The sequence below is a fragment of the Centropristis striata genome, chromosome 13, assembly GCF_030273125.1.
Source record: "Centropristis striata isolate RG_2023a ecotype Rhode Island chromosome 13, C.striata_1.0, whole genome shotgun sequence".
Lineage (NCBI taxonomy): Eukaryota > Metazoa > Chordata > Actinopteri > Perciformes > Serranidae > Centropristis > Centropristis striata.
Window position 1 is genome coordinate 3,251,969 of NC_081529.1, and position 11,276 is coordinate 3,263,244.

Consider the following 11,276-nt stretch of genomic DNA (forward strand, 5'->3'; position numbering starts at 1 on the left):
AGATTATTATATGTTTCGTATATATTTATTATGTACTAAGGTTGTCAAAGTATCCGAGTATTGATACTTTTTCAAAGCTGAATGTTTAAAAAGAAATGATCTACATCCACAATCATATTTCCAATTTAAAGCAGCAATAATAATGATTGGGAACACAAGATATATACTGATGAATTATCAGCCGGTAATGGAAATGTTATTTCATTATGCATTATTCCTAAAATTAAATTATAGATGATGAATTATTGGCTGACAATACAAAGTAAAATTGCTTTTATTGACTTATCAAGTGCAGCATCTACTCTGTGGTAGAGCAGTTAATATGAATTATTTGGCAAACGCTCTACAAAAGCCAAATAATGTTTGTGAAGTTTTTTGATGAACTTTACAAGAAAAAATAAAAGAACAGTTGAGCAAGAGAACAACTCAATACTGTTCGATGTTTTATGTTGTTGCCACTGTTTTTAAATTATTTTATGCTTTCTTGTAAAGTGACCTTGGGTGTTCTGAAAGGCGCTTATAAATAAAATTGATTATTATTATTATTATTATTATTATTATTATTATTAATAACAAGAGTCAGAACTGTTCTTTGTTTGTGTTGTGTTAGCTATAACGATGTTGGTTAGAATTGTTTATATTATCATATTATATATTATTGTTTATATAGTATGGGATATTAAACATCCATCTGTGGTTGCTACATGTTAGCATCTTACATCATATTTCTACAACTACAATAAAACAAAAATGTGAAATTATCAGTTATCTTATCAGTATCAGCCATGAGAAGCAGGTAATTATCATTTTTTGGCATCAGCTGAAAAAAATAATCATATTGTGTATCTCAAATAATAATAATGATGCTAATAATACCAAATATACAATAATAATAATAGTTATAATATTAAAACAAGAAATATATTAAAAGGGTTTTTTTTACAAATGTAATGCAAAATTGGTGTTCAGTGACAGTTCTGTACCAGCACTGTGTGCAGATTGTTAATTAATGAAAGAGGTGTCGTTTTTTGTACTAATATCGTGTCAAAGATTAAAATCCTTCTACCATGACATTATTAGTATATATACATTTATTTTATCTTTGTCAGTTTTTTAAAATTAATTTTTACTTATTTTCTGACTTTTTCTTTTTTAATTTCTTTATTTTTAATGCTTTTCCAAACTCAAAATGAAGTCCTCTATCTGCTCTATATCTGTGAATGTGCATCAATATAATTGTAATAATAATGATTTGGTGTAAATATAAATTAGCATTGACAACAAACTGGATGTATAATCTTCTTTGGCTCAATAAAAATATTTAGCTAGGCTAAAAAGCGTTAAATTTATATCATGGAACATTTCTGCATTAAAAGATTCAGATTAAATTGTAAGTTATAACAGAATAAGATTGTATAAGAAAACTATTTTCCCCATCTGTGCATTTAAAGCAATTTATTTTGAGCACCTGCACCAAGCTCTATAAAAATAAAGTCTGTCTCACACTTGACTTTAAATCCAGAAGACGTTTGCAGCAGAGTGATTTATTCTGTTTCTGTGGTGCATTTTTCTGCAGGCTTTTGAAGCTTGAATCACACACAACCACAATCTCATACTAATGCGAAATGGCAAAGCCAATTTTATACTTTCTCACAGATTTCTTCCTTCTCAGTGCCGCTCTAATGGCAATGACACAAACCAAAGTTATCGCAGCTGAAGAATCACACATTAAATGAGCCATACATCTTTCCTGTTTGTCTGTTTTTTTCTCACACTTGCCACAAAGAGAAAAAACCCCGTTCATGTCACAAAACATTAAATCACAAAACAGCTTTGTTACAAACATCCAGCAGCAAACAGCCTGCCGCCATGACTGCTGTCTTCACACTAATTTAATCATAGCTGTGGCATTATTAACCATACTAATGCACACACACACACAGTGTTAAGGATCGTGATGAATGCAGTGTGAAAAAGCAACATCCCACACTGGAGCACACAGCTGATTCATTCACGGACACACAAACAGCACAGAAACAGAGAAGATCTGCTTCACTGTCACATCAGTGCAAACAGCCACATACCTGGTCTCACAGAAATCCGTGAAATAGCCACGGATTCGCTTAACTCAAAATCCGTGGAATAGCCACGGAATCGCTCAAATTTCTGTGAAACTGACACGGATTTCGCTATAATGCAAGTTAATGACACATACAAAGTGATTATGTACATTCACTGAGTGAATATTTAGAAAATAAAACATATATTTCCCGCTACAAATGTGATCAAAATACATTTTTATGCAGAAACTAAGTCAAAATATTGATTTTTCACTAAAAATGAGAGAACTGTCCGCCATATTTTTTGTTCTGACCGCCGGGACCTTGAAAGTCACATGACTTGGAACAAACCAATAGGAAAAATATCCATGGAATAGCCACGGGATATGACTGTCATTAACTTGCATTGTAGCGAAATCCGTGTCAGTTTCACGGAAATTTCACGGAACAATCCATTACTAAGACAACATACCTTTATCTTGGCATTTTCAAATAAAATAAAAAATATTGTTTTGAATCGCTCTTGGGGGGCCCCCTAGTGGCCACGGGGCCACTAGGGGGCCAGTCGCTTAGTTCCAACATGATCTCACAGAAATCCGTGAAATAGCCACGGATTTCGCTTAACTCAAAATCCGTGGAATAGCCACGGATTCGCTCAAATTTCCGTGAAACTGACACGGATTTCACTACAATGCAAGTTAATGACAGTCATATCCCGTGGCTATTCCAACATACAAAGTGATTATGTACATTCACTGAGTGAATATTTGGAAAATAAAACATATATTTCTCGCTACAAATGTGATCAAAATCCATTTTTATGCAGAAACTAAGTCAAAATATTGATTTTTCACTAAAAATGAGAGAACTGTCCGCCATGTTTTTTGTTCTGACCGCCGGGACCTTGAAAGTCACGTGACTTGGAACAAACCAATAGCCACAGGATATGACTGTCATCAACTTGCATTGTAGCGAAATCCGTGTCAGTTTCACGGAAATTTGAGCGATTCCGTGGCTATTCCACGGATTTTGAGTTAAGCGAAATCCGTGGCTATTTCACGGATTTCTGTGAGACCAGGTTGCTAATTTGCTATTAACAGCTACACAAATCTCTTTGATGAACAATCCATTACCAAGACAACATACCTTTATCTTGGCATTTTCAAATAAAATAAAAAATATTGTTTTGAATCGCTCTTGGGGGGCCCCCTAGTGGCCACGGGGCCCTAAGCAGTCGCTTAGTTCGCTTATGCCTTGGGCCGGCTCTGGTCAACAGCATAACAGGGTGAGGGGGAGGGAGGAGGGGAGGAAAACATGGATGGGTGGAGGGTGTTAGTGTGGAGGACAGGAAGTGAGGACTCACTGTGAAGCCGATGCCGACGGTGGCGGTGAAGGACCCCGGGAGGAACTTTCCCTGGTCAAACTGAACCAGCAGAGAGGTCTTGCCCACTCCGCTGTCTCCCACGAGGATCGTCTGCAGAGAGACACAGAGAGACGCCACTTCATGTCTCCGCTCCGCTCACCGCCTGAGGCCTGTGCACTGTGTGTGTGTGTGTGTGTGTGGGCATAGTGTAGGTTACTGTACATGTTCATCTGTTGCTCAGTGCACAGATCTGCATTCTCTAATGCAAAGTGAAGGCTTAATGTCTTGAAGAGGGAAGGGAAAGCTGGAAGGCACTGGAGGAAGTGTGTGTGTGTGTGTGTGTGTGTGTGTGTGTGTGTGTGTGTGTGTGTGTTTGTGTGGGCCTGAAACTGTGTCACTGTACTAGAGACACATATCACAGATGCCTATGCATCACGGATACAAAGTAACTTAGTTGTTATGAGTTACTTTGTATCTGTGAAAAAGAAACACACAATGACGACAAAAAAGACACAAAACAACTACAAAGAGACACACAGCGACTACAAAGAGACATGCAGCGACTAAAAAAGATACACAAAATTACCTCAGAGACACAAAGCACCTACAAAGAGACATGCATTGACTACAAAACCTATAAAGAGACACACAGCAACTACAAAGAGACACAAAACAAGTACAAAGAGACATGCAGCGACTACAAAGAGACATGCAGCAACTAAAAAAGACACACAAAATTACCCCAGAGACACAAATCACCTACAAAGAGACACACAATGACTATAAATAGACACAAAACAACTACAAAGAGACACAAAACACCTACAAAGAGACATGCATTGACTACAAAACACCTATAAAGATACACACAGCAACTACAAAGAGACACAAAACAAGTACAAAGAGACATGCAGCGGCCAAAAAAGATACACAAAATTACCCCAGAGACACAAAACACCTACAAAGAGACACACAATGACTATAAATAGACACAAAACAACTACAAAGAGACACACAGCGACTACAAAGAGACACAAAACAAGTACAAAGAGACATGCAACGACTAAAAAAGATACACAAAATTACCCCAGAGACACAAAACACCTACAAAGAGACACACAATGACTATAAATAGACAGAAAAAAACTACAAAGAGACATGCAGCGACTAAAAAAGATACACAAAATTACCCCAGAGACACAAAACAACTACAAGGAAACACAAAACAAGTACAAAGAGACACACAATGACTATAAATAGACACAAAACACCTACAAAGAGACACACAATGACTATAAATAGACACAAAACACCTACAAAGAGACACACAATGACTATAAATAGACACAAAACAACTACAAAGAGACATGCAGCGACCAAAAAAGATACACAAAATCACCCCAGAGACACAAATCACCTACAAAGAGACACACAATGACTATAAATAGACACAAAACAACTACAAAGATACTCACAATAACTAAAAAGAGACACACAGCGGTAACAAAGCCATAAAATGACTACAAAAAAAGTCAAAATTATCAGAAAAAGGACCACAGAGACTCACAATGACTTATAATGACAAAGAAGAGGCAAACAACTTTAAAAGCAGGATTTGTAACTTGAAGTGAAGTATTTCTATATAGTTTTAGAGCTAAATAACTCAAGTAAAAGATCTAAGTAGTTCTTCCACCAACACATAAACACACACACACACACACACACACACACACACACACACACACACACACACACATAAACAAACAGTCAGTGGCGGTGTGATAAGCATCAGTCCTCATGGCCGAGTCATGCGTCAGCCTGCAGGGATCTGCTGATTTGACACCACAGCGCTGGACGCAGGCATCAATCGGCCTTGCTGCCATGGTGATCATCTCACTGGGGGCTGCTGGGGGCGTCCAGCCTGGAGCTCCCCAGCAGCAGATGCTAGCCTCTTTTGGTGACATTTATCAGCCCGCTCCTCCTCCTCCTCCTCCTCCTCCTCCTCCTCCTCCAGCAGGCCGACCCTGCTGCCTGCCTCTTATCTGCAGTCTCAAAGAGCCCACATGCTGCGCAGCATTACAGCATGCAGCGCTGTGCAGCTCGCAGTACGTTGACTTTAATCAGTGACATCCACAAGTTGTGCACGTTAAAAACACAACATTGTGACAGTTTGAGAAGATTTACAGGATAGAAATCAGAGACTATCTGCTGCTTTAAAGTGTTAGCTTGCAGAGCTCACTCTTTGAAGTTGTAGCCCTGTGAAAGGCTGAGAAAAGCAACTGTTTTTAACCCTATAAAGCCAAGTGTATTATATTAGATACAGTAATTTTTGAGACCTCTACATCATCAAAAACCTGATGTATACATGTGTTGAAGATAAACAAACTGAGCAACAAATTGCACAAAAATAAGTAGCAAAGTAGCCAGATGTAGCAAAAATGATATGCAGGTTCCACGAGTGGATCAGTTATTGCTGCATTAAAAAACTTCATAACTTCAATAGGTTAAAAATGTTAGGGTTTATATGTTTTTGTTAGTTCAAGAAAAACAAACTGTGAGCAACAAATTGCACAAAAAGACCTGATGTATCAAATATGATACAAATAAGAATTCATATATGCAATTTATTTATTTTTTAAAATTCAGCAGCAGGTTAATAAGCACTCAGTTTTTAAAAAAATTGAATTTTCTGGCAATTATTTCATGGCTCAAGCTGAAAAAAGCTTCACAAATCTAACAAATCGCTGGTGACCTTTTCAAACACGATATAAATAATAAAGGATGCTATTATTTCACTTTTGAAGGCATTAAGAGAAATGTTTTTCTCACTCTTTCAATAACAAACTGGCCCTCAAGTGCAAATGACGCAGGCCTGAGGCAGACTGCTGCCTGCATGACTCACACTGGCTCTGTGCAGCGTTAACCTGGTCTGTGTGAAATCAACATATTACTATTTCATGCCTTCATCATCAAATGTTGATGCCGGCATGTAAACGTTCTCAGGACAAACGCTGGTGGAGAACAGAGCAGCAGCGAAGGGGCACTTTATCTCCAGGAAGCACATGTGGAACTGAATATATGTATGTATGGGGCAAGGATGGAGGAGCAGGAGGAGGAGGAGGAGGAGGAGGAGGTCGAGGGTTACTGTGGCGAGGGCCCTGCAGCAGGGGTGGAGATGCTGAGTGTGTTGCCATGGCAACATGAGATATCCAGAGTGGTTTGGGTTCATCAAGAGATGTCTCATAATGAGATAGTTAGTGCCGAGTTGAAACTCAAGACTCTCATATATGCAAAGTGAGCAATGATTCCACTGGTGGGATGTAAGGAAATACACTACCAAAAGTCAAAAGTTTTAGAACACCCCAATTTTTCCAGTTTTTTATTGAAATTCAAGCAGTTCAAGTCAAATGAACAGCTTGAAAGGGTACAAAGGTAAGTGGTGAACTGCCAGAGGTAAATAAAAAAAGGTAAGCTTAACCAAAACTGAAAAATAATGTACATTTCAGAATTATACAAGTAGGCCTTTTTCAGGGAACAAGAAATGGGTTAACAACTTAACTCTATGGAGTCTTGGGCTATTTTGTCCATTTTTAAATTATTTTCATGTCTTTGTAAGTCATTTTGTTTCTTTTTTTTAGTCATTTTGTGTCTTTAGGTGTCTTTTTTGGTCATTTTGTGTCTTTTTTTTGTCCTTTAGTCCAACATAAAATGTGATTTTGAATCTTTTTTTTACTTTCAAAACACTATCATGCTCAATAAAGAATTTTAAATGTTGCAAATGTGCATTAATTTCAGAGTACACTGAGACATTAAACTGCATCATTTTCAATTAAATTCTGGAAAAGTTGGTGTGTTCTAAAACTTTTGACCAGTAGTGTACATTTACTCAAGTACTGTACTTAAGTACAGTTTTGAGTATTTCCATGTTATGTACTTTATACTTCTACTTCACTACATTTTTTAAGGAAAATATTGGACTTTTTACTCCATTACAACACATTTAGCTGCCAGCTTTATGTACTTTTTAGGTCGAGATTTATTTTATTTTAGATTTTAGATTTAGGTTTAGATCTATGGGCAACAAACCCCAAAAACTTAAAAAAAAAAGTATAAAATTTCTTCGGATTATGTTAATTTAGTCTATTTTAAGAAAAAAATAAAGACACTGCAAACATTTTTGTTTCCTAACTGGCATCATAATGTGTACCATAGAGGGTTAACAATAATTATTGATTAACAGTGAGACGTTCTGATCAGATTTTGTGTTACACCTGTTTGTATGATGATTTATTCTCACCCATGTTCCAACATTAAATTAAAAGTGTATTTGAAATTTTAAGAACTGAGATCCAATTGGCTTGTTGTAGCCGGCAAACCGTGGAGCAGTCTGTGTCTCTGTAGTCTCTGGCAGGCTGTGACTCGGCAAAACAACAAATACAACCAGAAATGTGATTATTAGTGAGCAGTTTGTTCTAGCTTCACACACAATGCACTGCTTGTTTTCTCAAATATTGGACACTTGAGTTATTGAAGCTTATAAAGAGATCAATTCATTGAAATACCTGCAGTTTTAAAGCAGTAAAACTCACCTCAGAGAGAAGAAGTAGAAATAAGCTTTTTAACTGTCGTGCATGTAATCTGAGTTATTGAATATGAGAAATAGATTTTTTAAAAATCCTCTGCAACATTTTTATTCTCTGATAATGAAACATAAAATGCCATGTATGTTTTCTGTTATTTATTTATTTTATTTTTTTAACAATAACCTAGAAAAATAGAAAGGAGGATTGAGTTTTTGTAGCTTTTTACATTGTGTTCGAGATCATACATCACTCTCTCTCTCTCTCTGTGTGTGTGTGTGTGTGTGTGTGTGTCATCAAAGAGACTTCACTTGAGGATTTTAACATGAGAAACAAAACTTCCCTTGACAGACAGACAAATATAAAAATATATATATATTTTTCCAATAAAGCTCTGTTATTATGAAATAAAATTATTATTATTATTATATAATTGTATATATTTTTCACAACATATTTATGTGATTCATAGTATATACATATAATATATATACACATAGTATTCATTGTATGTCAATTGTATTTATATAACAAATCACATTACACATCACACTTTAGATTTAGATTTTAGGCATAAACATGAATATAATTGAATATAGGATACTTTTATTAAGGTAACCGTAAAAGTTTTCCTGATGATCTTTTTTATGGAGATTAACTGGCAGTGGACATTTCTTTATGTGCAGAAGGAGCACTCTTCAAAAAAAATAAAATAACTGGGCCTATCATAAAATGAGAATTAAGTGTTAGAAAATAATTTATTTCCACTGCGAGTTCAGATTACCTGCAATTCTGGTTAGTTTTGCCAGATTTTCAGAATTTCAGACTTGATCAAATCTGATCAGAACTAGTAGAAGTAATGAATGGATCACCTTGTGTGTCAGGTCTTCATTATAGGGGAAGGTGCTGGATGTGGGAGTGTGTCCGTCTTCTGTGTCCGTGTCCGCCGCTGATGACCCGTAAGCACTGTCCGAGGCCACCATCTTCACCTCCTCCTGCTTCTCTCCTTCACATGTGTCCTCCATCCTGTTTCTTCTACAGTTTGAACATGTTTCTGACCAGCTTCTGCAAACAAACAAACATTTAAACTTCCTCGTCATCGCCGCCCCTCCTTCTCTGCATGCCTCAGGTTTACATCCTGAACAGAGACACAAGGCGGGCTGAATATTTATATGAAGGGTGTAGTTTACAGTATTTATGAAGGAAAAACCATGTTAGCCATTTCTACAAGGAAGTAACAAGGTTGTGTTCAGCACCCTGGAGAGCGCCTCTACTGCTCTTAAACATGTCCTAACCAAGGTTATTATACGTAGTTAACAAAAACTAACGAAATAACGAAAACTAGAATTGAAAAAACATTTTCGTTAACTGAAATAAAAATAAAAACTAGAGTTTTAAAAAAAACGATAACTAACTGAAACTGTATTGTGTGGTTACAAAACTAACTAAAACTAACTAAAATTATAGTGAAAATGTCCTTAGTTTTCGTTTTTGTCAACTTTTTTCATTCATAATTCAGTGTTTCTATTTGAACATGCAGGAACACATGGTAAATATGTTTACTGAGACTGGGATGTTTACACTTCAACCAAAATACAAAACACCCCGAACTGTAAGAGTTAATAACCTTATTGAGGCTAAGATGGATAAACCAAAGGAAATGAAGGCACATACCCATTACAAAAAAACTAAAACTAATAAAAACTAAACTAAAACTAAGCATTTTCAAAAAAATTAAAACTAAACTAAAATAGCAAACTCACTCTAAAAACGAACTAAAACTAACTGAATTTGAAAACAAAAATTCACAACGAAATTAAAACTAAAACTAATGAAAAATCCGAAACTATTATAACCTTGGTAGTCCATCTGGAATATGAAATCACCAAGAATAACCACCCCTAACACCACTAAAAGCAGTTAAAAATCAGATGCACTAGGGCTGGGCGATATGGCCCTAAAAGAATATCACGATATTGCAGGCTATATTTGCGATAACGATATTCTTGACGATATTAGGAAATACTTAAAAAGATAGAAAATATGATTTTTTTTGTAGTCTGTATAAATAATAAAAAATCTAAAATGTAGTTTGAAGTGCAAATCTTAACAGTTGCCAAATACAAAAAAATGTACTCTTGACTTAGGTGTTGCGGGGGCATATTTTAATGACATTTTGTAAAGGAGAATAAAGTTTATTGTATGTTTTATTTAAGGCATCTTATTTTGACAGTCTTCTTGTAAATTCTGTGGTGGATTCTCTTAACACACTGTGCTCTTATTTTGAAAGCTGCATGTGTTTGGCGACAGGCAGTAAGTAGCTTTTTGTGATTAAAACAACTTTAACCACTATACAAGAAGTAGGAATGTTGCCAATATCATGATATGCATTTTTTTTAACCATATAAAAAATATACTGATATTATTGTGAACGATACGATATGGCACAGCCCTAAGATGCACAAGAGAAAAAAAATAAACATCACAAAAACCTTAATTAGAGCGTATTTTATTGAGTCATCAAGGTCAGGATGCCTAGACTATGAGCTTCCCAGAGGCAGACAGTGACAGGCTGAAGGTGCCTCCTCAGATCAGAGCCACAGAGCTCAGGATGACTCACCAGTCGCACCGCTGCTGGTTCTCACAGCAGCGAGGACCTCAAGAGACCTCAAACCCCCCCGAAACACAAGGTCTGCTCCAAACGACACTCAACAGGAGGGACTGTCAAATACAACATTATTAGACAGCAGTTTTTAATAGTTTAACAGAGCACTGGAGATGAACGGACAACATACACACTTCCTTTAAACACATTATAGAAAAATAACATCTGTCCTGGTGATTACTCTTGCTCTCTTATATCAATAAAACTGGGGCTTCACTGAAGCAACTATACTGTGCAAGGTAAACAAGGTCACTTGAAAACTCAATATGGTGGCCAACTATTATTTAAGAACTTGTAAAATTAGGTAAAAATGCAAACTAGGACACAGACAGGGGGTCTCACTCTGAAAAGGCAGTCATTGCACATATCTGGCAGCTAACATCCCACAGTAAACAATTCATCTTTCCACTAAGTAAAGGCAGCTTAGATTCTCACACTCTCACACTAAAATAAAAACACAAACATACAGTGAATTGTTAAACATTTTTGGTTGGTGGACTTAAGAGTTGAATTAAAATGCACCACAAGAAATTAAATGAGAACAATAATCGATCTGTGAGGCAGACGGAGCACACCAACACGCAGAACTGACAATACTGCATATAAAC